The sequence below is a fragment of the Phacochoerus africanus genome, chromosome 6 (assembly GCF_016906955.1).
Source record: "Phacochoerus africanus isolate WHEZ1 chromosome 6, ROS_Pafr_v1, whole genome shotgun sequence".
Lineage (NCBI taxonomy): Eukaryota > Metazoa > Chordata > Mammalia > Artiodactyla > Suidae > Phacochoerus > Phacochoerus africanus.
This window is the reverse complement of record NC_062549.1, coordinates 18,314,298-18,340,667: the sequence shown is the minus strand read 5'-3', so window position 1 is coordinate 18,340,667 and position 26,370 is coordinate 18,314,298. Positions and strand designations below refer to the sequence as shown.

The following is a 26,370-nucleotide window of genomic DNA, read 5'->3' as shown; positions in this document are numbered from 1 at the left end:
ACTATAATCATTTTGTGTATGAAATCATAGATATACCTGCTCACATATCTATGACTATTTCTGGATAGAAATCCAAGAAAATGTTCATGATAGTTGGCTCTGGGAGTGAAAATGAAAGTCAAGATGATGGAAAGACAGACATTTACTGTTCATTTCTTGCCCCTTTATACCATTTTCATGTCTAGCCATATGCATATATTACTTTATGAAATTTATAAAGAAACAAAATTGCTTAAGAGCTGAGTGGAACAGACTGAAATTTTGCTCTTTGGTATGTTTGCTTAGTCTTAAGATAGTTGCCAATTCTGAATTTTAAGCATTTGGTCCTTAGCTTTTGAGTTGACAGGGCGACTGGATTCTTGGAACATGAAATATAAACTTCCAAGTCCTTCTCTCTGTCACTTACAGAGTCTGGTTCTATGCTGCCTGGGGGTCAGGGCGGGATTTGGCTAAATCCCTTGGAGATACCTATTTTTACAAATGGCAGTGGACTGGAATAGGGGCAAACTAGGGACACTTCCTTCAGATCTCTGATGATTCAATTCCACAAACTACTGCTGTCCCTGTGCAGGACATGGAGTTAGGTTTATGGCGACGGCAGAAATAAACAACACATGGTTTCCATTCTTAAGACTTTCCAAATCTACCAAACCCAAACTCCCCGTGCATCTCCAGACCCCCCCCCCACCTCCTTGGCAACCATAGGTCTGTTCTCCATGTCTGTGACTGTTTGTGTTCTGTAGACAGGTTCATTTGTGCCATATTTTAGATTCCACATATAAGTGATACCATATGGTTTTTGTCCTCCACCTTCTGACTTCACTTGGTATGAGAATCTTTAGGTACATTTAGAATGGATAAGCAATGAGCCTTACTGTACAGCTCAGGGAACTATATACAGTCTCCAAATCTCTTGGGATAGACCGTGGTGGAAGATAGTATAAGAAAAAGAATGTGTGTATATGTATAAATATGTGTGTGTGTGTGTGTGTGTGTGTGTGTGTATACATGTATGTATGCATACATATATATGTATACGTATGTATTTGTGACTGGGTCACTAGGCTGTACAGTAGAAATAGGCACAACACTGTAAATCAACTATAATTTAATTTTTATTTATTTTTTGTCATTTTTTTTAGGGCTGCATCCATGGTATATGGAGATTCCCAGGTTAGGGGTCAAATCTGATCTGTAGCTGCTGGCCTATGCCACAGAGATAGCAATGGAAGAGCCAAGCCGCACCTGTGACCTACATAGCTTAGGCAACGCCAGATTCTTAACCCACTGAGCAAGGCCAGGTATTGAACCTGCGTCCTCATGGATATTAGTCAGATTTGATTCCGCTGAGCCACGATGGGAACTTCTACAATTTAATTAAAAAAAAGATATCTTAAAAAAAAAAAAAAAGAGTTGGGCCTTCCCTTCATGGATCAGTGGTTAATGAACCTGACTAGTAACCATGAGGATGTGAGTTTGATCCCTGGCCTCGCTCAGTGGGTTAAGGATTTGGTGATGCCATGAGCTGTGGTATAGGTCACAGACATGGCTTGTATCCCATGTTGCTATGGCTGTGGTGTAGGCCAGTGGCTACAGCTCCAATTTGACCCATAGCCTGGGAACCTCCATGTGCCATGGATGTGGCCCTAAAAAGACAAAGTAAATAAATAAATACATAAATAAATAAAAATAAAGAGGAGCACATACATACCTATGAACAAATACAGAATATTTAGTGGGAGAGCTACAATTAAAGCTGTCCAAAACTGGAAGAAATAGGTCTCTTTGTGAAGAAACTGAGTTTTTCGTCTCTAAAAATGTTTTAGTAGAAGCTAGAACTCTGCTTAGCTTTGTATACAGTAAAATTATACTTACTGATATATGAGAAATGTAAATATCACCTGAGAATGTTTGAAGGTTCTCCTTTGATTAGATTATTATCCTTCTGGCTGGGGTAGGGACTGAGTGTTGTGAAGTGAGAATCCAGGGATACTGCATGGAATAGGGAGAAGTTGAACTTGGGCCTTTAGTAAAGGGTAGCTAGGACTTTAAACAGTAGAGGTAAGAATAATAGTCCTTCTTTTTATATAATGTACTCTGATTTATAATTTTTATTCCAATTCTATAGGAAAGGAAGATTGCACCTCAGTTTGGAAGAGGGATAAAGAAGGAACATTTATCATATACTTAATGATGTGCCAAGTACAGAATCAGGTAGTTCACACAGCTTCCCACATGTAAGCTTAAAAATGACCATTTAAAGGCCTACTTTATAGATAATAAAACTAGATCTGGAGAAGAAATGAGGACGGGATTTATCATTTATCGAATATTTATGTATCTACAAGCAATAAAAGAACTGCCATTCCTTTCAGATCTGCTACAATTTCATGTCTTATAGGGCTATTTTACTTCTGTGGCCACTAGGAGCTTTACCTAGGTGTTTCTTGCAAAACTAATATTATTTTTCACAGCAACATACCAATGCTCAGAAATTTAGCTTATGTGGCTAGGAAGTGGTGAAGCTGGAGTTTGATTTCACAGAGATCATGTTCTGCCATGAAATCTGGCTATCCTACTTAGACGAAAGATGCAAAATGAGGAGCTAACAGGATTAGACTTTATTCTGTAAGCAGTTATTGTTAGTCATGGTGGTCTATGAGCAAGAGAATGGCAGAATCAAAGCTCAGCTTTAGAGATAACTCCCAGAGAGAGAGACTGGGCATACTGGAGGAAAAAGATATTAGATGCAGATATACCAGGTACAAAGCCATCAGGTATTACTTCCAGAGATAATAGGAACACTCAAAATATCCATATAGGTTGTGAATCATCAGAGAAATGTGTGGTTTCATCCATCCTGGGCAGAGGCATGGAAAAGACTAGCAAGTCTTGAGCCCAGAAGTAAATATTTACTGAGTAGCCACTTCCTAAGTGGCAAAGAACATGGGAACGTACAAAGGAGAGAAGAAATAGCAATGTCTTGAAGAAAGGGCATCCTATTGGAAATGATGAATATCATTTCCATTCAATACAGAGTAATCTTTTTAACTAACCAACTGAAAATAAAGAAAACAAATTAACAGGGGTAGGCATGAGAACTTAAAGATTTATTCATTCAGCCAAAATTCATCAGTCAATTTTCATGTGCTGAGGACAGTACTTCCATGAGAGATGCTAAGAAACAGTCTCTGATTAAAAGAAATTTAATCCTAGAAAAAAAGGAAGTGAAGTGAGCAGATAACATGAGTTCTTGTGTTGTATTTTAAACCTGGTTTGAGGAGGTCCCAAGCTGGAAAGGTCTCTAGGGGCCTGGAAGAATCAAAAGCAAATCCCTTCTGGAGGAAGACAATTTCATCCTAAGCTTCAAAGAGTCATTATGAATCATTGTCAAGGGTAATGAGCAGCATAAAATCTAAGAAAATGTTGCATACAGGGAAACAAGGTACCATGAGCAAGAACTAGTTAAAAAAAAACAACAAAATAACTGATAGCAGTAACAGCATACAAAGCAGCAAGAATGTTTTCCATGTGTAAGGAAACAAATGGAAACTTGATAGAATCTTCCAGAGATTCTTTTAAAAGTGACCTAACAGATTGGTAAAAGAACCAAAGAGAAGATCAAGTAGTAGCCTCGGTAGTAGCAATAATAATAATAAAACCAGAATTAAAACTTCAATAGAGAGACAAGTCAGAAAAAGGCACTGATGAGTGGACTGTAGATCAGGAGAAATTATACAGAACAAAGTGCAGAGATACAAAAAAAGACATGGACTAGAGATGAAGAGACAGGAATGAAGGTCTAAATTACGCTTAACTGGAGCTCCCGAAGCATATGTGGCAGAGAAGGTGACAGAGGCTAAGAGGTTTCAAGATGGAAGGATGCCAATTCACAAATTCAAGCAACATCTTTGGTCTTCAAGACACCATTGAGACAAATAGAAATAAGGTATCATCTTGCTTTATAACTCCAGGAGGCAAATTGGCTTAGCTTTTCCTTATAACCTCTGTTTTCTCTGAGATCTTTAGATATCTTCCCCCCTCCTTTTTTTTTTTTTTTCTCAACACCCTCCCCCCCCATCCCCTGCTCCAGACAGGTGACCTATGAAAGTTCAAAGGGTGCAGGGTAGAGTTGGAATCAGAGCTGTAGCTGCTGGCCTACACCACAGCCGTAGCAATGTGGAATCTGAGCCTCATCTGTGACTTAGACCACAGCTCACGCAATGCCAGATCCTTAACTCACTGATCGAGGCCAGGGATCGAACCCATGTCCTCATGGATACTAGTCAGGTTCGTTACTGCTCAGCCACGATGGGAACTCCCTTCCCCTTTTTATAGTGTTGTGAATAAGGCTCAGCAGAATCCCCACACAAGTCTCCAGACCTCTGGCACCACCAGAAGAGAAGTTTTCAATTTCAAGAAAATAAAGGAGCTTAAGAGATTATCATCATGCTCCTAAGCAAGGTATTCTCAGATCACTGAACTATTTCCACATTTCCAGGAAGAACAAGTAACCACAACACAGCCCTGCTTAAAGTTCCTTTATTCAGGAGCCTTGCTTCTTTCTGTTATTTAAAGGAAATAGAGAAACTTGATCTAGGGTATAACAAAGACAGCAAAAGAACATTGTCTTGGATTTTTCCAAAGGCCCAGCATTTCTTGCCCAGGGGAAGTAATAAAATTGTGTCAGAGCATAGCTTCTAAAGGATAGTCCAAGTAATTTCTGCAAGGTTTGATCATCAGCCATAAGCATAATTCTGGTGTCAAGCAATCACCTCCCCGTCACTAGTGCCCTCATTTGGAGAGTAAAAGTGCAGCCATGTCTGCATGTGGTAAAGCAGTGTCTCGAATAGGAAATTAAGAGTGTGTGCATCTACGAACCCCAGACTCCCAGTCCATCCCACTCCCTCCCCCTCCCCCTTGGCAACCACAAGTTAGTTCTCCAAATCCATGAGTTTGTTTCTTTTCTGTAGATATGGATAATGTGAGGAAAAAAAGGTCATATATATTTTTATGTATATTGTGTGTGTGTGTGTGTGTGTGTGTGTGTATGTGTGTGTGTATATATATGACTGGGTCACTTTGCTGTACAGCAGAAATTGACAGAACATTGTAAATCAACTATAATAGAAAAAATAAAAACCTCGGGGAGTTCCCGTCGTGGCGCAGTGGTTAACGAATCCAACTAGGAACCATGAGGTTGCGGGTTCGGTCCCTGCCCTTGCTCAGTGGGTTAACGATCCGGCGTTGCCGTGAGCTGTGGTGTAGGTTGCAGATGTGGCTCGGATCCCGAGTTGCTGTGGCTCTGGCGTAGGCCGGTGGCTACAGCTCCGATTCAACCCCTAGCCTGGGAACCTCCATATGCCGTGGGATTGGCCCAAGAAATAGCAACAACAACAACAACAACAACAAAAGACAAAAAAAAAAAAACCTTAAAAAAAAGTGTGTGAAAACTTTTCACGCTGTGAAATTTCTATACATTGCAATCAAAGTAACGAGAATGTGGACTAATTCAGGGAGGGGAAGGTATTACCTAAGACTAGATCTGACACCAATGGGTGCCCCAAATTACAGTGTATTAAATAATAAAGAGGTTTGATTTCCTTTTATCAAAAGTCTGGGGTGAAAGAAAAGGGCCACTAGAGCAACTCTGTTTCCTGAAAATTTCAGGCCCTCAGGCTTCTACTCCTTCCCTGCCTCACATGGCTAACCTGCCATATAATGACCCAGGATGGTTGCCTGAATTCCAGCCATCATGACCAAATTCCCATCAGTAGGAAGACTTAAAGGACACATCACCCTTCTTCCTTCAGGGCCGCTTTTCAGAAGTTGACACACTGTATCTCCTTATACCCCAACAGCCAGAATTTAGTCTCACGGACACTTCTAGAAGGAAAATAAATTTACTCTTAACTCTGGGCAATTCTCTGCCAAGCCAGCTAAAAAATGCTCCTCGGAAGGGAAGACTATTACTGTGGAAGAAAAAGAACAGCCATTAAGGGACAATTCTTAGCTTTTGCCACGGGGAGACATCCCTAATCCTACCAGCTAAACACAATTAGATTTTATAACACATAAACACAAGTAAATATACTAAAGCAACCAGAAAAAGCACAACAGCTAGGTTCCATGAATGCTGCTAAGAGTTTTCTGGGTACTAACTCATTTGAACATCACAACTCTAGGATACAGACATTGCAGTCATCCCCATTTCACCAAAGACTCTGCAGTAGAGAGTAAATCATATGTCCAAGTTAGAGTACAGGCAAGTGGGAGACACATGAGCCAAATCCAGGCAGCCTGGCTCCAGGGTCCTTACTTTTAACCACAAAGCAGTACTGTTTCTCACACTTAAAAAAATTAATTGGATGTGTGTATGTGTGCATGTGTATGTGTGTATATTTAAGCCAGTGTTTTTATGTACTGGGAGAAAACATCCAATTAAGAGGCTATTGCCTGTAACATAAGAGAGCTTGATTTTGTAAGCCTGAACTATTAAACTATGGCATTTCAATAAATATCTTTTAAGACACTGTAATATGTATTCATAATAGAGGGTTTAACCTGGCAGAACTAACAGCCAGTGTCTGCATAATTACACACCTCCATGTGCTTATAGACAGTAATTTCAGGCAAAGAACTGTTGAAACTGAGCAAGAAGCAGCCAGCCCAGGCTCAGGGTGCCTCATAATCAGAAGTAATTAAGAAACCATGCCCTTTCTGGGCATCATGAATTAAAAACCATGGTTGAGCAATTAAAATTCCAATCTTCCGCTGCAAAAAAAAAGGGGGGGAGGGGGGATAGGGGAGACCAGCAGTTAAGAAGTGGTCTCTAAACCAATAATGCACCAAGTCACTTTCAATACGTTTCTAGTTTTTCATTGGAAAGATGGGCGGTTGTGAAGATTTCAAAAGGACATTTAGTAAAGTTCTGAGTTTGCAAAGGCCCCAAGTTGCCACAATTAAATCTTTGTTGAGGAGGCCAGATGACATTTGAAAAGAAAAGCACACCCAGGCTACTAATGAGGAAATGCTTTAGGCAAAGCCAATCAACTCTCCTACCAGGCTGCTTTCTGAAGAGCCAGCAAGATGCTCTGTTATGGGCAAGTTTTCTTAAAAATAACAACAAAGCAACAAAAAAAAAGAGATTCCCAGGTTCTAGGGAGGAAAAGAAATATTTCACGCCTCTAGAGGATGAGAACATGAAATGGACATTTTTCTCACGTGCTTAAGGGGAAAGGGAATCTGCTGCAGGCAAGAAACCTGAGTATTTGAACCTTTGGTGAAACTTGCAAACGGGGGACAAGTTGGTGACAGTGAGTTTGCTGATAAAATGTTGCTGATAAAATGCAATACACAGGAGACTTCTCTTAATGGCATTTCCTAGGTTATCTTAGGAAAGATGCAGAGGGAGAGAGCATTGATGTGTCCAAGAAAACCAAGAAATGATGAAAGAGGTAATATAAGCTTCTCAGAAACTATGGCTAATCTCTTGGGAGGCTGAGTGGTGAGCTGGAAAGAGAACTGACCCTGGGAGTCGGGGACCTGGATTACGGTTCCAGCTCTTCCACTAACTAGCTCTCCAGCCCTGGGCAAGTTACTTCACTTTTCAGACCTCATTCTCCTCATCTGTCAAGAGTGGGAAATAAGGCCCCTACCCTTCAAACATTCTATGATTCCCTGGGAAACTGCCTCTTCCGAAAACATTAAAAAAAAGGAATAATTTTTATGTCATCTTCTGTTTGTATGATCACCGACAAATAGCCCTGTTAAAATATGTGCCAAATTCTTAGGCTTTGAGTAGATGTGCCTCTTGACTTCCTACTAAATCCTATGGGTACCTGGCATATATGAAAATAAACCTATGTTGAGCTTATGTACTCAGGTTACTTTTTCTTTGCTTGGCGGGGCAGGCTAGAAGAAATCATTGTTTCCATTCGCTTACCAAGATTTATTTAACTTATATTTTGCCAGGTGGGTCCTTGAGGGTAGGATTTTAAAAGACGTCTCAAGAATGACCAAAAGGTTCTCATGAGGTCATAAGGATACTGCAGGTGAGGATGCTGAGTTTGAATATGCGGAGTCAGGACTAAAATAAATTGGGTCTGAATTTGTCGGTCCTCTAATTAAAAAACTCTCTCAAAACCATCCTATTTTAGATGGCACAGTCCTTTGATGTGACCTGCCTGCCTTGACTCTTCAACCAAGCAAGATCATTGTCACCAGGGATAGCAGGTGCTCCCAGAAGGATGCTGACTGGTTTAGTTATCCCTTAATTCAAGAAATGTGTAAGAAGCTCTGGCTATGAGCATGATTTTGAGTGTTGGGAGTTATTTCAATGAAATAACTGGGTGCCTGCCCTTGAGATGCTTACATTCCAGTGTATATGTGCAAGATGGGAGTGGCATGGAGACATTAAACAAACAGACATAGGACACTGCTCTGCAAGAGTCACTTCCTAGAGGACTTGGGTCTGTTCCAATTCATCTGGAACCATTCACCACCTGACCCTGCCCACTTCCTCTCCTCATCTCAGATGACTATCTCTCCGTCCCATAGTTCACACATCAGCCATAGAGAAATACTGTTTAATTCTCTGAACTTGTCTCTGCTCTTTGCACATGGAGTTTCCTCTGCATGGAAACCTTTCAGGAATATTCAGCAATTCTATGAAGCAGGGATGTTAGAATGCAGTGTCTCTTGCAGAGCAGTGTCCTATATCTATTTGTCTAGAGTCTCCACGCTACTCCCACTTAGAGAGCTGAAATGACTTGCCCAAGGTCACACAGTAGCAAATGGCAGAGCTAGGAGCTGACCTGAGGCAGTCCAGCTCCAAAGCTTTCAGTCCTGATCACTTCCCTGTGTTCTTCCCTTATGCTCTGGATGCTGCCTCTAAACATGGCTAGATGCCCATGCCTGAATGAATCCTGTCTGTCCAACAAGGAAAGTTTTAGAAATCCTTCTTCTAATGGGTCACTATGCTGTACAGTAGAAACTGACACAGTACTACAAATCAACTAACTTTAATTTAAAAAATTTTAAAAAGACCTTCTTTTTTTGTCTGAAATGTTGTTCTTACATTCCTCCTCTTATATGAATCCAAATCTTACTCCTATAATTTGTATTCACTGATCGCAGCTCTACTCTGCAGAGATGCACAAAGCATCTAGAGCACCTTACAAACAGATAAAATATACATGTTTGGCTTTATAGAAAGAAAAAGACAAGCCTGGTTAAAAGGAGGCTGGAACTAGCAGTACCTTCCTCATTTGACATTCAGTTGTTATCAGGTTCCTGGTACACACTGTCTCAGAGCCTAAAGGAGCTAATGGATGAACTTAATGTATGAGAGGAATGAAAGATGTGACTTTTAATACTTTAGGCCCCTATAGCGTTGCTAGGAGAGGGGCCCAATATCTTAGATGATAAAAATAAGGATTTGAAGAGATTCACCCAGGCCAAAACTTAAAAAAAAAAAAAAAAAAAGATAAGATGGAAAGTTCTGTCATTATGTATTCAAAATAAAAATTACTACTGTAACACGTACGATAGGGAAAACTGTATTATAAGCAGTTTGCGTGAAGGAAGGTTCTAGGGATTTATGTGGCTATGGCTTCATAATAAAGTAATAGGGCATTAGGCTCCCCTGACAGAAGTGTAGTATTCAGAAGAGGCCAATTACTCTCTTTAACACCTTGATCAGCCCCATACCTGAAGTCCTGATGGGTTAGACAAGGTTCAAATGAGGGTAAAGGAGGCAACCAGGTTGCTGAAGTTTCAAGAAATAAAGAAAACACAGATTAAATGAAATACATTAGAGATCTTGTGAAGAGCATAAACTCTAGCATATGACTGCTGAGGTCCAATTCCTAGCTTTTCTATCATCTAGCTCTGTAGCCTTGAGCAAACAACTTAGTTTCCTCCTGTGTTATTTCTTTTACCTATCTCATAGGATTGTTTTGAGGATTAAATGAGTTAATATAAGTAAAAACTTCTCATGAAGGTAGCATAGTAGACACTGTAAGAGTCAGTTACCAATATTAGAAGTTTATGAGACCTAAATAACAGAGAGTTGTGCTAAACTTACTTTGCACATCTCTGCAAAGTAGAACTACCAATGGATGAGTATCAATTACAGAAGCAGGATTGATTTGGGTTCAATGTAAGAAAACATTATGAAATAGTGAGTCCCCTATTGCTAGTGTCATTCAAGTAGAAACTGGATGAGATAGCGCCCAGTTATTTTGCAGAAAAGATTCTGTTACTTTGTAGGGAAGAACAGATTGTTTCTAAAATCCCTTCAAGCTGTCATGATCTCTGTTTCTTCTGGAATGTAGTTAATTAAGATATGTAATCCTGTGACTACAAAACAACGAAGGCAGGTCATGGTCGTACACCTGATATACCATGCTGTACATTTCTTTATTATTATATGCTTATTAGCTACCTATTAGTTCTGTGACAATGGGACAGTTTGTTAAGCTATCTGAGTCTTAGAATCCTCATCTACATAATGAGGAGAACAGTTCCTTCCTTAGAGAACTAATACAATGGACTAGTTTAGTAAAGGAGCTCCAGAGTCAGAGGATCTGGGTTCAAATCCCAAATCTTCCACTTACAAACTGGGCTTCTTTGGGCAAGGTATATAACCTCTCTGAACCTCAGTTTCCTCATCTGATAATAAAAGAACCCTGTTCATGGAATTGTCATGATGATTAAATATTTTAAAAGTGTATTCAAAGCTGTTAGACAAGTGCCAGGCACATACGTGGCACTCACATTTAAGCAGCACTGTCATGAAATTTAAATGAGAACATGTTTTGCTAGAATACCACTCTCTCTTCTAACTCTAGGAACTGTCAAAATCACTAGTGCGTAGTGCATAAAGGATCATTTCATTCATTCTCTTATTGCGTATCAATTAAATCTGAGAATTGCTATAGAATATAATTCAGTGCACACACACACACAACTGGCCTAAAGTGTACTCATAGGATAGTAGCGTGTACTTGGAGTGATATGGATTAATGATATCGATAGATCTGATCCCCTAATAATTTGCCAGGAGGCTCCTCACCATCACAAATAATCATAATTTCTCTTCCTTTGGAAAATGAAGTAAATGTTTTACCAGCTATACCCTAACATCTGAAGACAGGAAGTGAGTAATGGCAGAAAGGATATCCGAATGCTCAAGTCCTAATATTGTTTTTACTCTTCCCTAGACAGAAGATCGTGTGTGAATAGGACTTTACGTCAAAAGGCAGGAAGTGCTGCTCTCACTTCCTCCTGACAGGTATCTCTGGAAAATAAACTTCTATTTTTCCAGGTGTAGCTTGGTAATAACATCCTGCAAATCAGACCTCGGGCTCAGTAAATTTGCAGTTTACTTTTCAGTGGCAGAGGCCCAGAGTCATCAAGCTTTTCCAAAGGAAACCACATTAAGTAAACAAAATATCATTACCAAGGGCAGACTCAGGCCAGGTCTGAGATTTTTTTTTTTTTTTTTCATCCTGGCCTGGCTATGTTGCAGACCTAAAGCAATTGTAGAGGCATCTGAGAGTAAAGAAGATGGAAAGGGGGATCTTTATAACATCAAGGTTGATGAAACTGGACAATGTTATGAACACCTGCACTTTCTCGTGCACAATTTCATTTCCTGCTTATTGTTGTCTCCAATAGGAGCTAGGCATGAACTCCAAGTCCTGAAAGAGTCTGGATGTGTATTTATTTGCTTGCAGTTATTTGCTTCCAGGAGGTAAGAGCCTAATAACATCCCCCACCAAATTCTACCGCCTTCCAAGCACACATACATGCACACAAACACATTTGTACTGCTCAACAAAACTAATGCCTATTGGTCTCACTTGATGCACTAGACGTTTCCCCTAGAGGCCAAACTTAGCTTGACCGTGCTTACAGGTCTTCTGGGAGAGGAACTGCCAAGAACTACAAAAACTGATCAAGATGCCAGAGGAAAGGCCTACGCAAGTTTTTGGATCTGACTGCCAGATCCAGGAGACTAAAACCTCTCACAAGTTTTACCTCTAAGCCTCCAGAAGCTTCCCTTGACTCTGAACAGTCAAGATGTATTGTTTGGTTTGTTTTTTAAGGAGGTAAGAAAGAAGTAATGGTGAGTATCAGCAAAGAGATAACAACTTTTTATAATAACCTTTTTTTTTTTTTCATAGGAAAAGGTAGCAATAAAAAGGTGGGCAAATTGGGGTTCAGAGGGCTTAAATAACCTACCTCAAGTAAAAAGAAGATCTGGAATCTGATCTTTCATGTTCTAAATCTAGTAGCTAATCTAATAAATCTAATGACCACAGCTGTCATGATACAAATGATCCAAGTAACCTGGAGACATAGGCCGGATTCTTGTGACGAATGACTAATGAGTTGCTATTGGGGCTGGAAAATTCTATGGAGATTGTGGGAAATTAAATTAATAAACATATTCTGTAATGATTATATCAGAATTCAAATGATCAACGTAGTATAGGAAAGATGAAAAAAAATAGAGAACCTCCTGGCATGTTTGATGAAATAAAAAGAGATAACAGAAAACAGTATTATAAGTCAAAGGGGAAATGACTACAGACACAAAAGAGATAAAAGGGTAAAAAAATAAAGTTTGGGGCAGATTTTGGATAATAAACTTGAAGAATTAGATGAAATGCACAAATTCCTAGGAAAAAAATAACTAAAACTGACTTAAGTAAAAATAGGAAGCATGGATAGCCCTATACTCTTAAAGGAATGGACACACTCATCAATATTCTTCCCACACACACACACAAAAAAAAAACAAAACCAAAAACAAAACCAGAGTTTATTAGTAAATTCTACCAAATTTTCAAAGAACAGATCACTCAAATCTTAAAATATTTCAGAAAACAGACGAAGAAGGAGCCTCCCCCATTTATTTTCTGAAGCTAATGTAACTTTAATAACAAAACCAGACAAGGAACTTTACATCAATCCCAGGAGAAGGAGGTAAAATAACAGCCATGACGATTAACACTTACTGACTGAGTGTTAACTAAAGGTCCAGAATTTTACATAGACTGTGTATTTTAATTCTTACAACAAGCTTGTAAGAGAGGCACTCTTATTATTCACAGTTTACTGATGAGAATACGGGAGTCAAATAAATAACACTAAGACCCCAGAGCCTCCAAGTCGTGGTGTTCTTTCCACTCAAGCCTGGATCTGATTGCAAAGCCCTTTCTCTTCCCCACTGCGCTATGCTAAACTGCCTTTTGGTAACAGATGTGACATAGAATCATCACTCCAGAATGAGCTCTGAGATCTTGAGCAAGTTGCTAAGGCTCTCTAAGCCTGAGATTTCTTCTCTTACAAATGAAGAAAATAATACCAATCACATGAGATTGTTGTGTGTATTAAACCAGATACCATGTGTAAAGTGCCTGGTATTTTTTTTTTTTTTTAAGTTACACCATAAATGGTACCTCCCTTTGTCCTTTCTTTTCTTTTCTTTTTTTTTTTTTTTTTGTCTTTTTGTTGTTGTTGTTGTTGTTGTTGCTATTTCTTGGGCAGCTCCTGCGGCATATGGAGGTTCCCAGGCTAGGGGCCGAACCGGAGCCGTAGCCACCGGCCTACGCCAGAGCCACAGCAACGCGGGATCCGAGCCGCGCCTGCAACCTACACCACAGCTCATGGCAACGCCGGATCGTTAACCCACTGAGCAAGGGCAGGGACCGAACCCTCAACCTCATGGTTCCTAGTCGGATTCGTTAACCACTGCGCCACGACGGGAACTCCCCTTTGTCCTTTCTGACCAAGGCAAACTCCCAGAAACAGACACCAAGACTACAGACCAACGGAGCTAGCAGGTGCAGAACACCCTAGAGTCATTATAGGGATTCCAACCTTAGACATAACAATTTCTTGTGTTCCAAGTAATTCACATCCCCCCCCATCACCCTACCCCACATCTTTTTTGCAGACAGCTCAGGGTCAAGCAAAGGGCAAAAAGTAAAGATCAAAGCTGAAGAGGGAAGTAGCTCTTGTACTGAGCAGATGACTTAAACCCTTCCTCCTGTTCTCAAGGAGGAAGGGTTTAAGTTCCGTGATCTAATCTGGGAGCAGGAAAGAAGAGGGAGGAGGTGGTGAGTGTCATGAAGAGAAAGAGCAACCTAAACAACAAGAAGATGATTGGGTTATTCAAGAACCAATACAGTTGAGCTAAAAGATAATAGATTTTGAGTCAGACCAGTCTGGCTTATGCTCCTGATTCCACCACAAATGGCTACGTGGAAGTTTCCTGACTGCCCTAAGCCTCAGTATCTGCAACTCTAACATGATGCTAACACTTGTAACTCATCTATTTATCATAAACATTCAATTAGGTCATGCTCAGCACATATTCAGAACACCATGAAGAGACAGCTGGTCGACCTGGAAGGCATATCTCCTGCACTTAGAGAAGAATTCAACCCAAAAATCCTTTTGGCTCGTGTTAGGGACAAACCATTATTAGTGGTGAAATACTGGAACCCAGGTGTTCAGTGGCAGAGGCTAAGACCAGACTTTTAACAAGCCTGGGACAAACTACCTGAAAAATATCTCAAGTCAATTTTGTGATTCATAATATTGTTTATAGACAAGTACTGATAGGGTGCTATGGTTAACTGACTCTAAGTACGAAACTCGAGAGCTTTCTACAGGCTGAAAGAGTACTTGAATTATCTCAGTGTAAATAGCATGTTTAAATATTGCATAGTTTTTAAAGTAACTTGTAAAAGTCTTTTTATACTCTAAATTTTGTTGCCCTAAGGCAAAATCTCCCCCCACATCTCCCTGAGATAAAGTCCTAAAGTTCCCTCACACCAGCTTAAGGGTTGTAAAAGGGGAAATCCTGCCTGTGAATTATAAATTGAACATTCTTACTGCCTATTGTCCTGGGTATTCAGGCTTCCCAACATGCCAACATGTCATGGAAACAGAAGCTTCAGATGTTTTCAGGTATCCTGAACTCTCCGGCTGCTTTGACTCAGCATAACATTCTTGAGATTCACCCGTGTCATCATGTGTAATAATAGTCCATCCCCAATAATATCAATTTGACATAAGCTTTAAAAGTAATAATGTACATATTACCTACTAAAGGCTCTACCAAAAAAATAACTATTATTCAAAAGAGGAAACCCAGGGACACGAGACTGCTAGAGCCAAGAGGGGAATATCTAAATCTATCAGAGGCTGGAGTATATTTGAAGAAAGGAATCATTAGTAGCATGTCTCATATATTCTTTCTGTACTGAAAGACACCCCATGTCAGAAACACATATATTTGGAGTTTGGGGGTGGAAATGGATTGAATTTAGCCTTTTTCCTATGTAGATATGCCAAGAGTACCTTCCCAGTATATTTCTGAAACCTTCCCTTTTTCCCATCATGGAGACCGAAGCCCACATACATCAGAAGATTACATTTTCAAGACCAGCATGTGAAAAGACATACATAACACTCACCTTTAGCAAGAGGCAAGGCTTATATGCTGTCAGTTCTGGCCAACTGTGTAATTTGATTTTTCCAAGGGAAGTGGAGCCTGGCCTGTACAAGTATGACACCAATACTGCATTTCACAGAAGACGATCTGGCCACAATGAATAAATTCTCACTCGAGAAAGAAACAGAATCACTGAGGTGCATATTTTAAGTCCTTTCTGGCAGAGGTATTCTTCACTAAAAGCACGGTCTTCAAATAAATAGGAAGCAGATATCATCCTCAAAGAGTTTCCCTAAGACTCAGTCTCAGAGGGTGAGGTGTGAATATAAAGTCCAAACCCTCAAGTAAAAAGTTCAGACGCCTCTGTTAATTGAACTTAACAGATGAGTTTGGAAATGACCCCTCATTCAGGTGGCAACTTTGGCAAGAATGATGCCCTATAGGGAAGCAACAAGATACACAAAATCTATTAAAATACCAAGTCGCATTTGGAGCAAGGTATAGCAGAAAATTTCCTCAAAGTTCCTGCAAGCCTGTGGGTGTTCTCCTGCTTCCTGCCGAAACAACATCTGCTCTTACATTCAATACAAGACACCTCTGATATTTACTGCGTTTACTGAATGCTGAAATGTTAAACCTCTTGATCTGTCGGCACTCTGGGATTTCTCTGAAAAGATGAGCTACATAATAGCACAAATTGGAGAAATTTCATGGGCCCAAAAGACATATAAATCCCCATCACGGTGGAATTCTCTTTCAATACACAACCCTAGAAGTTGTAAAAAACAGATCCAACCCTTATCTTATAATTTTCTCTTCTTTTCATTGTTCCTTGACATGCACAGCTCCATTTCCTTTAATAAGTAAGGTACATTCAAGGTCATTCAGTCTCCACTTAAGCCATTCACTTCTCCAAAACGAGTTTAGATTAAATACATGAAAGTCAAAGCATGTGTTTGGTCTCATTAAGCTCATAATATCCTTAGGAGAGAAACAGGGAAGTTGGTTCATTATCCTAACTGTTAATGAAGGATAAATTGCTTATATTTAAGTGAGGCTTACATTTTATTATTACCCAATGCTCAAGTTTCTTGATTCTCATCAAAATGTGAGGCTGGCAGTTAGTCAACAGAGTCCAGAAAACCACAGCAAGTGAGTTGTGCATCTGGGAGAGAAAAGTAGTTAAAAAGAAAAAAAGACAGACTGGGGTTTTACGATTGAAAGATGTCCCCTTTAAAGAAGGGATAAACAAAAGAAGATGTCTCGAAGGTATGATAAGCAAAGAGGATGGACAGGACTTGAGTAAATGTCTATGCAAGATTTCAAGTGACCCCAAGTACCGAGACCAAGTACTTGGCAGAGACCAGAGGGGTCCCATCACCAGAGGCTGAAATAACAGGTAAGAAACATTTGTCATTCTTTCTCTTTCTTTCTTCTCCTCCTCCTTGTGTCATATTATTAAGCACTCCCTGTATTCATAATACTGTCCAGCTTGCAAGGAAGTGGGGGAAGTATTTTGAGAAACTAATTAGGGTCTGGATTAATCAAAAAGTGAAATCTCTAACTCATCAAGGGACTAGGGTTCTAGAGGAAGCAATGAAGAGAATCAGCTGATATCAGTCTATGACGGCCCCATTTACCTTGGGAAATTCCTTCTGATTTAACCCAGGGGCAATTCCTCGGTCCTGATAAAACCCCAGGAATTCTCTTCTCAGTGAGTCATCACATCTCCCACTAGACTCTGGGCTCCTTTACAGAGAAAGAAACTCAAGTCTTTCCTCCCTACTATTTTAAGGCTGAGTTGGGACTCAAGGAATGTTTGATGAATGTATGAACATGTAAATATGTATGTATAGTTGAATCATTTTGCCATATACCTGAAACTAATACAACATTGTAAATCAACTATACTTCGAAAAAAAATGAAGTGAATGAATAAATAAAGGAATACATTTTGTAACTTAAGCACATCTGCCACAGACTAACTGCCTGAAGATAAAGTATATACTCTGCAGAATTCCTTTATTATTATCATTAGTAGTAGTAGTATTGGTAATTTTCCCTCAAAATATACTTCAAAGTATTGTCACATAGCAGTAACCTTAAACTGTTAATCCTTATTTAAGCTATTCACATTATATTGTGTTATTTTCTTCACACTGTCACATAGAACTGAACCGATTCCTTCACCAACATTCTAGCCAAACGACTCTATTTTGTGAAGGTCAATACTTGCAGTTAATCATCTTTTCCAGCAGCTAACTTTGCAAATATATGTCCTTCCTCCCTTGGGGAAGATGCTAGTGGTTAAAACATAGGTGTCTGGTTTTGGACAGTTGATGTTCTGGACTTTAGGGAACAAGAACTTTTTTAATGTTTTTTTTTATTGTTATTTCCCCAATACAATTTTTTTTTCTACTGTACAGCATGGTGACCCAGTTACACATACATGTAATACATTCTTTTTTCTTCGATTATCATTCTCCATCATAAGAGACTAGACATAGTTCTCAGTGCTGCACAGCAAGATCTCATTGCTAATCCATTCCAAAAGCAATAGTTTTGCATCTATTACCCCCAAGCTCCCAATCCACCCCACTCCCTCCCTCTCTCCCTTGGCAGCCACGAGTCTATTTTCCAAGTTCACGATTTTCTTTTCAGTAGAAAGGTTTATTTGTGCTGTATGGAATACTACTCAGCCGTTAAAAAAGAACAAAATAATGCCATTTGCAGCAACAGGGATGAAACTAGAGACTCTCATACTGAGTGAGGTAAGTCAGAAAGAGACAAATACCATATTATATCACTTATTTCTGGAATCTAACATACAGCACAAATAGGGAATAAGAACTTTTAACAATCAGAGATGCCCACAGCTAGTAGCAGTAGGTTTCCCGTCATGGGAGGCTTCTCATGGAGGCTGGAGGTCCATGGGCAGCACCTTGGGGAGTAACTGAGTTTCAAACTTCTGTTTAGATACCCTTGACATTCTCTTCCACCTGAAATTCTGAAATTTCATGATTTTGCACTGGAAACAGAAGTTGCTGCTAGCATTATGAAGTAGTGTTGGGGACTGCTAAATAATTCACACAAGGGTGAAGGCTCAAGAGGCCCAAGGGCCTGGCCTTCTCTGAATGGGAATTTCCTTATTAATCCCCTCACAGTACTTCTCACAGATTTTAATATTCTAGCCAAGAGCACCAATCCTCTCTACAGAAATCCTTAGGTTCCCTGGAAGTGACCCTTTTCTTCATAACCCAAGGCCCTTTAACCTGTCACTGAGTCTTCCCTGGCTCGACTCACTTCAGGCTTTCTTGTGGATGCCTTTTTCCCCCTTTGGAAGGTGGTTTCAGCCCTCTTGTGCAAACTAATCCTAGGCCTGTAGGAGGCTGCCCAGTAAGACATTAGGCAGACTGATTAGAATGCTCTGATTCTGATCCTCAGGCCACTAAGGACCTCACTGATAATGGAAATGCAGTTTAATGTTCCTTTCAGTCCTGCCTAGACGATATGAAATATCACCTGCTTTCCCACAGCCCAGGATGCAGCCCATTGAACTCCATTCAAACAGGCCCACTCTATATTAAGACTGTTCTCCCACTGCACACGTCAAGAGCTAAGACACTGAGCCCTTGCAGAAGGGTGGCCCTTTCCTCCAGAGGCATGCTTGGCTGATACCAGTGGCCCAGGAAATATGAACTAAAGCTCTTGCTCGTCAGCTGCTTTTCTGTTCCAACTTTGCCACAACGCAACTCTCTCTGATTTCAGTTTTACTGATGGAGAGTTTCAAATAGCAAAAAACACTAAGCCTCTGGAACACTGAGGTTTGCTTTTTTCCAAGATGGGGAAGTTTGCAGGCTTGCTGCAGATGCTGGATAGGAGTCTACGCAGTTGGCTTGCATTGTCAGATGAGCCCCTCCCACAGCTTTGATGGTAAATGGCCAAGAATGATATGCAGGGTGGAAGGGAGCCAGGGAGGGTCAAGATGAAATTTCTCTTGTGTGCTCCAGACACTGAAACAGGGGCCAGGGTTAGAAGCTGTTGATTCAATCCCCACACTTTTACTTATTTTTATTTTTCAATCATTTTAATTAAGGTATAGTTGATTTACAATGTTGTGCCAATTTCTGCTGTACAGCAAAGTGACCCAGATACACACACACACACACACACACACACATTCTCTAGAAGAGTGGGGATTCCCACTCTTCTAGAGAAAGGATCTTCAGGGTATTTTTAGAGAAAACAAAAATGAAGTAAAAAACAGAGCCCTCTTTCCTCCAGTGGATCACTCCATGGTGCTGGACGACAGGCTGAAGGTGGAAGAAAGGAGGTGTTACATGTGTCCACCCATCTGCTCTGAGAAGTCCTGCCCAGTGAACCAGGCAGGAGATGCTCTTAAATGGCTCTGCTCTGGTATTTTTTCTGGCCACACCCTCCCCTCATGGGGAAGAGTCCTTCAGCCAAGGGAATGTGGTCTATTGGAACTTTGTTCAGGCCCCTGAAATTTCTTTTTTTTTAGAGCCACACCTGTGGCATATGGAAGTTCGCAGGCTAGGGGTTGAATTGGAGCCACAGCAATGCCAGATCTGAGCAGCATCTGCACCCTACACCAAAGCCACAACAACTTGGGATCTGAGCTGCATCTGTGACCTACGCCATGGCTCAACACAATGCTGGATCTTTATCCCACTGATCGAGGACAGGGATTGAACCCACATCCTCATGGGTTCATTTCCACTGAGCCACAAGCCTGGTTCCAGGGTATGTAAGAATCTCTCTTCCCCGTCTTTCTTCCTGAGCGTCATGGAGCCAGAGCATGCCAACCTCAGGCTCAAGAGGTGCAAAAGGAATGCGTGTTTGCAGAGGCAGGGCTTAGACAGAGCTTGCATGGGCCAAAGTGCCCACTCACATGAGCACAAAGCATGTGGTGGCGCCTATGGAGACAAAGGTGGGAAGAGAAAGGGCACAGGCTTCCGGCCAGGGCCACTTCTCCACCTGTTCTCCCACCAGCTTCCCCCACCACTTTCTGTAGTGGACTGCCAAAGGATCTGAGGATTCTAAATGTGACCCAACAAAGGACATGGCCAGACAGATTTCATTTAACATTCAAAGTTTGTTTGAAAATGTTAAAGTATTTAGACCTAGAGCATGTGGATCTCCATTTGTATTCATGCCCAGGGCCCTGAAAATATGAGGAGCGGGCCTAATTCTGATACACTGCTTGCTTACTAATTCCTTCTTGGGAAGAAAAGGGAAAAAAAAAATACTAAGCATTATTTGGGAGATAGGAAATGAGGGTTTGGGGGCACACTGAGTAGGAGGCACTGTAGAGCTTCTAGAATAAAGGCAGAAGTTAAGGGAAATTAAAACCACCAGAAAGAAATCAAAATGGTGCATCTTTCCCCCGCGTGGTTCCTTAGAAACTCCAAATATTATAAGCATTCAGGCAAAAGGGTGTCCATTCTACACAAGAAAGGAAGAAAGGAATACTTTCTTATGCCTTGGCTTTTGAGATTCCAAAACTCCTTTGATACCATGAGTAGGAAAGTGCAATGCAGGGCATTGCTCAGGATCTGCTACAAACACCAACTCTCTCACTATTTCAGAAGCAAACAGTGGGGTATAGGAAAGGCACGCCAAGCTGCAGAGGGACTGGACATAGAAGCAACTCATTAACCTGGTTGTCCAGGACGTCCACAACTGGGTACCAAGTGACCATTTCCAACCTTCCCTCATGACCCCCGGCACAAGTTCCCTGCTTCAGGCACACCTCTTGGATGCATGGGCAACTGTCCGGCCACGTCTCACTCATTTGCTCAGGTCCAGATGGCTGTTCAGCTGATGTTCCTGCCTTCTGTCATCACCCCATGGAATGTTCTCCCAAAGCTGCAGCACGTTCAGTGGATGGTCTCACTGTCTTAGTTTGGCTTCCTCCCAAGAGCAGAGCCCCAAAATGAGGATGTCGGCACAGGTGGATTATTGGGTGGGGGGGAGGGGGGTAATTCCAAGAAGCACAAGCAAGGATGTGGAGAGAGAGACAGAGATAGAGACAGAGAAGGGAGAAAAGCCAACAGGATGTGCTGGGGTTGAAACATACTTATTCACCCAGCTTTCACCTTTGTTTCCATTCTTTCTCTTATCATAGGATGGGCCTGATGTTTTTTTCTCTCTTACAAGAGTACAATTACGTGAGTAGTGGCCAAGGCTTGGAAAACCCAAAGCTCTTCTCCTGTTTGCAAAACAATTTCCAACCATCTGTGTATTTCAGTAACAATGTTATAGCCACTATCAGGATGAGAACATAGCTGCAAATTCTCTTAGAAGTCTGGGCTACCACCACACCTCTGGAGACAGGCAAAGTCGTAAATATATAGGTGAAGGCAAAGGGACAGACAACAAGATAAGGAAGCGCTCAGTAAATGATTTCAATCACCTCCCGTGTGTCAAGTCCAGAAGAGCCCTGGCTACCCCATAGGACTGTGGGGATGCATTTCCATATGCCCTTTGGGGTTGCCCAATGCTCTGCGTATCAGACCCAGCCTGGCACCCAAGCTCATCGGCTTTCCTTTTTCCTTTCTTCCCACTCCCTACTCTGCCCGACTGAGGGGCCAGCATCCTGGTCCTCATACAAGCCTGACAGAAGCCAGAAAGGGTAGATTTAAGCACCCTTAGCATGAGACACAGCCAGTCAGCATCAAATCCTCTTGACTCTCTGATCCCCTGACCCCATTCTGACAACTGGGTCTTTCCCTTAATCCTCAGATCTGCCTTCCATCTCTGGTTCCTATCTGCTGCAAGTGAATCCAGCTTCCCAAATAACTAGTTGGCACAAGTGGACAGGTCAAATTACAGGCCTTCCCTTTCTGCCTGACTCACTTCAACCACTCTATCCTAGACGGACTTAGGACAAGATAGATGACAGACACACATAAGTTCTATGAAGGGCATCAACCAGGATCTTTCCCAAACCCAAACTCTGAAAACATGTCAAGTCAAATATCTTCTCTGCTGAGACGACTTTAAAAAGTCACTGCTGGAGTTCCTGTTGTGGCGCAGTGGAAACGAATCTGACTAGGAACCATGAGGCTGTGGGTTTGACCCCTGGCCTCACTCAATGGGTTAAGGATCTGGCGTTGCCATGAGCTGTGGTGTAAGTTGCAGATGCAGCTTGGATCCCATGTTACTGTGGCTGTGGTGTAGGCTGGTGGCTACAGCTCCAATTCAACCCCTGGCCTGGGAACCTCCATATGCCATGGGTGTGGCCCTAAAAATACAAGAGACAAAAAAAAAAAAAAAAGAAGTCACTGTTGCTTTGGCAGGACATTGGGCTAATTGGAAAATGATGCTGCCTAATCACAGGTTACCCATGATGCTAAGTCAGCAGTGGCTGAAAGAATCTATCATATTGATCTGGTGAGAAGGAGGATGACCGACTACCTTACCTTCATAGAAGCCTCAATCCGTAATAGTTATCAAGGATTTTCTGAGAACCTCTACCTACTATGCTAAATTCAGGTAGCAGCTTCAGAGACTTGAGTCAGGCATGAGGAAAATTTTTCTGACTGTAATTAGAGGATTTAAATACCTGGGTGTATTCCTGAGGCAGTTTTGGATCGCCTCCCTGTTTTCCAGTTTTTATAAATTGATTAGATTCTTTTTTGCAGGGGGAGATGTGTATTAGTGGTTTCCCAGCTGGGCTCCAGAAAACTCTAGAGTGTCATGGAATCACAGATTTCTATAAAGGTGCTTTAAGGGATTACTTAAATATTTGATTAAGATTTCATTTTTTGGAGCTTCAGTCATGGCTCCACAGAAATGAATCTGACTAGCATCCATGAGGGTGCAGGTTCGATCCCCGGCCTTACTCAGTCGGTTAAGGATCAGGCATTGCCATGATCTGTGGTCTAAGGTCACAGACATGGCTCAGTCTGGCATTGCTGTGGCTGTGGCATAGGCCTGCAGCTACAGCCTCAATTGAGCCCCTAGCCTGGGAACCTCCATATGCTGCGAGTGTGCCCTAAAAAGACTAACAGAAAAAAAAAAAAGATTTTTTTTTTTTTGTCTTTGTTGTTGGTGTTGCTATTTCTTGGGCCGCTCCCTCGGCATATGGAGGTTCCCAGGCTAGGGGTTGAATCGGAGCTGTAGCCACTGGCCTATGCCAGAGCCACAGCAACGCGGGATCCGAGCCGCATCTGCAACCTACACCACAGCTCACGGCAACGCCGGATCGTTAACCCACTGAGCAAGCGCAGGGACCGAACCCGCAACCTCATGGTTCCTAGTCGGATTCGTTAACCACTGCGCCACGATGGGAACTCCAAGATTTTACTTTTCAGTGAAAATCTACTTTTGACTTTTTTTTTTTTTTTGGCTGCACCCTCAATGTTGGATCCTTGGCCCACTGTGCTGGGCCAGGGATTGAACCATGCAGTGACCCAAGCCACTGTAGTCAAATTCTTAACACACTGCACCACAGTGCAAATGCCTACCCTTCACTATTTTTAAAACATGGTAATATGACGGAAGACAATATAAGAAAGGATATTATAAATGTATAATGGGCTCGCTTCGCTGTATAGCAGAAATTGGCACAACACTGTAAATCAACTATACTTTAACAAAAAATGATAATAAAAAGTGGTACTCATGGATTAAAATGTGTCCTATATGAAGTTTTGACACATTGATGCACACCAAGGTTTGGACATCTGCTACAGGTTAATTCATGTGTGTACAGACCATGAAATCAAGCTTCTCCTGCAGCACATACTCAGCTAATTGCAGTGGCATCTGTTAAATACTGACGACCACTCACAAATACTTAGCTGTGTGGGCCACGATCTTCCCATCGGCATGCAATCAAAACAAGATGCTGAGGCAGATGTAAAACTGCAACTGCCATCTCTAATTCCCAAGGAACAAGTGTTTGGTCAAAATAGTCTTATTACTCTAATGGCTGCCTTCTTAATCAATAACTGCATAATGCCGCACTTACGAAATAAATTCACACTAATATAACCCTTCTGCCATTTGTTGATATTTTATATAATTTACCTGGAAAAAAATTAAAGTCACAATGAAAAGTAAGTATGAGGGCATTCCCTGGTGGTCCAGTGGTTAGGACTCATTGCTTTCACTGCTGAGGCCCAGGTTCAATCCCTGTTCTGGGAACTAGGATCCCACATCAAGCTGCTGCATGCTACGTACAAAAAATAATACAAATTTGAAACCATTGGTTTAGATAAAGGTGGGTGGTGACTTCAGAAAGTCCCTTCCAGGAGTTCCCATTGTGGTGCAGTGGAAACGAATCTGACTAGTATTCATAGGGACATGGGTTCGATCCCTGGCCTCGCTCAGTGGGTTAAGGATCTGGCATTGCCATGAGCTGTGGTATAGATTGCAGACGAGGCTCGGATCTGGTGCTGCTGTGGCTAGGCCAGCAGCTGTAGCTCTGATTATAGCCCTAGCCTGGGAACCTTCATGTGCCACAGGTGCTGCCCTAAAAAGAAAAAAAAAGTCCCTTCCAATATGATTATTTTTTCATAACACTTGTTCCATCTATGTCAGAAAAATGATATTTTTATATGGAAGAATATTCATAGATATATAAAGATGGTTCAAATGAGCTATATACAGTACAATATTATATATGTATATATGCAAATGCACACATACACACATTTACACTGCACATTATACATGCTTAGAAAAGACGAAGTATAACACGCCAATGTTACAAATTATACAGAAAGCCAAATGGAATTATTTTTAGAAAGCCAAGCAAAGGCATTTCCTCAGTGTAGAAGGACGGATGTGACTGCAAATGCAGAGAATAAATATGTGTGAGTTGAACTTGGTGTTTGCTAAGCCCGCTTTGTGGATTTCTTCATTCACTCCTAATTGGTTGCATGGCAAACAGATCCCATCCAGTTCAAAGGTCCTCTGCTCTGGCTTAGACATCGAGGCCACTGGGTCCAAGCTCTAACTCTGCCCTTCAAAAGCCATATGTCCCTGGGCAAACGTGACCTCTCTCAACTTCAGATTTTCTCATCTGCAAAATGCAGATAATAACATCTTCCCAGCAGGACTACTGCAAAGGAAATGAAATATGCTTACAGCTATATAACCATGCCTAGCTCATACTGAATGTGCAATAAATGGCAGCCAGGAATTATTGCCATTGCTAGGATACATGTCCTGCCACAAGGTGCATCCAGTCTTGTGGGAAGACAGCAGAGATGCCAACAGATGGAGGACATGACAACCCCACCATCACTGCTGCAGAAGCATAAACAATGTGTTTTAAGAACTCAAAGGAGGTATGCTTGATGGAGCTAGAGCCAGGGAGTCTGAAACTCTTGCTCATTCACCATAAGAGAAAGAGATTTAGCTCACGCTGGAGAGGAAACCAACAGAGAACAGCAGAGAAAAAAGACTTTGGACATTCATCAACTTTTCTGCTGCAAAGGTGCCCAGTTTCAGGAGGCACTGAACGACATGTGTGTGGGTTATGTGGCCAGTCAGAGCTCTTGGACACCCTGACAAGGTTCAGGCTTGGAGTGACAGCCATGGGCCTGGGCCTGCCTGCTTTAATGAGTTCTGGTTGGCGTACATGGTATATTCCTTCACTGCTGCTATGGAGCGTGGAGTCCCATCATCCCGTGTCACTTGCTAAGAAGGGTGTGTGTCTCCTGCAGCTCTCAGAATAAAGCTCTCTCCCCACCACGCTCAACTCCTCAACTTCCAATGCTGAAAGTTATCTTGGTAGTGATTCTCTTCTAGGGCACATGGACACTACTTGATGGAAAGGAAGCACCAGATTTCAAAACTCTGGATGCAATTAGCTCACAGTATTTGGTACAATCTCTAACCTGACATAAGTTTTGAGTTTC

At 41.5% G+C, this 26,370-nt stretch overlaps 1 protein-coding gene across 1 annotated transcript in view; it reads right to left on the bottom strand.

The window, feature by feature from the left end:
* The window catches only part of SNTB1 (syntrophin beta 1), a 232,535-nt gene that overhangs the window by 126,342 nt on the left and 79,823 nt on the right, over positions 1–26,370 (bottom strand). The gene's annotated exons all lie outside the window — the stretch shown is intronic.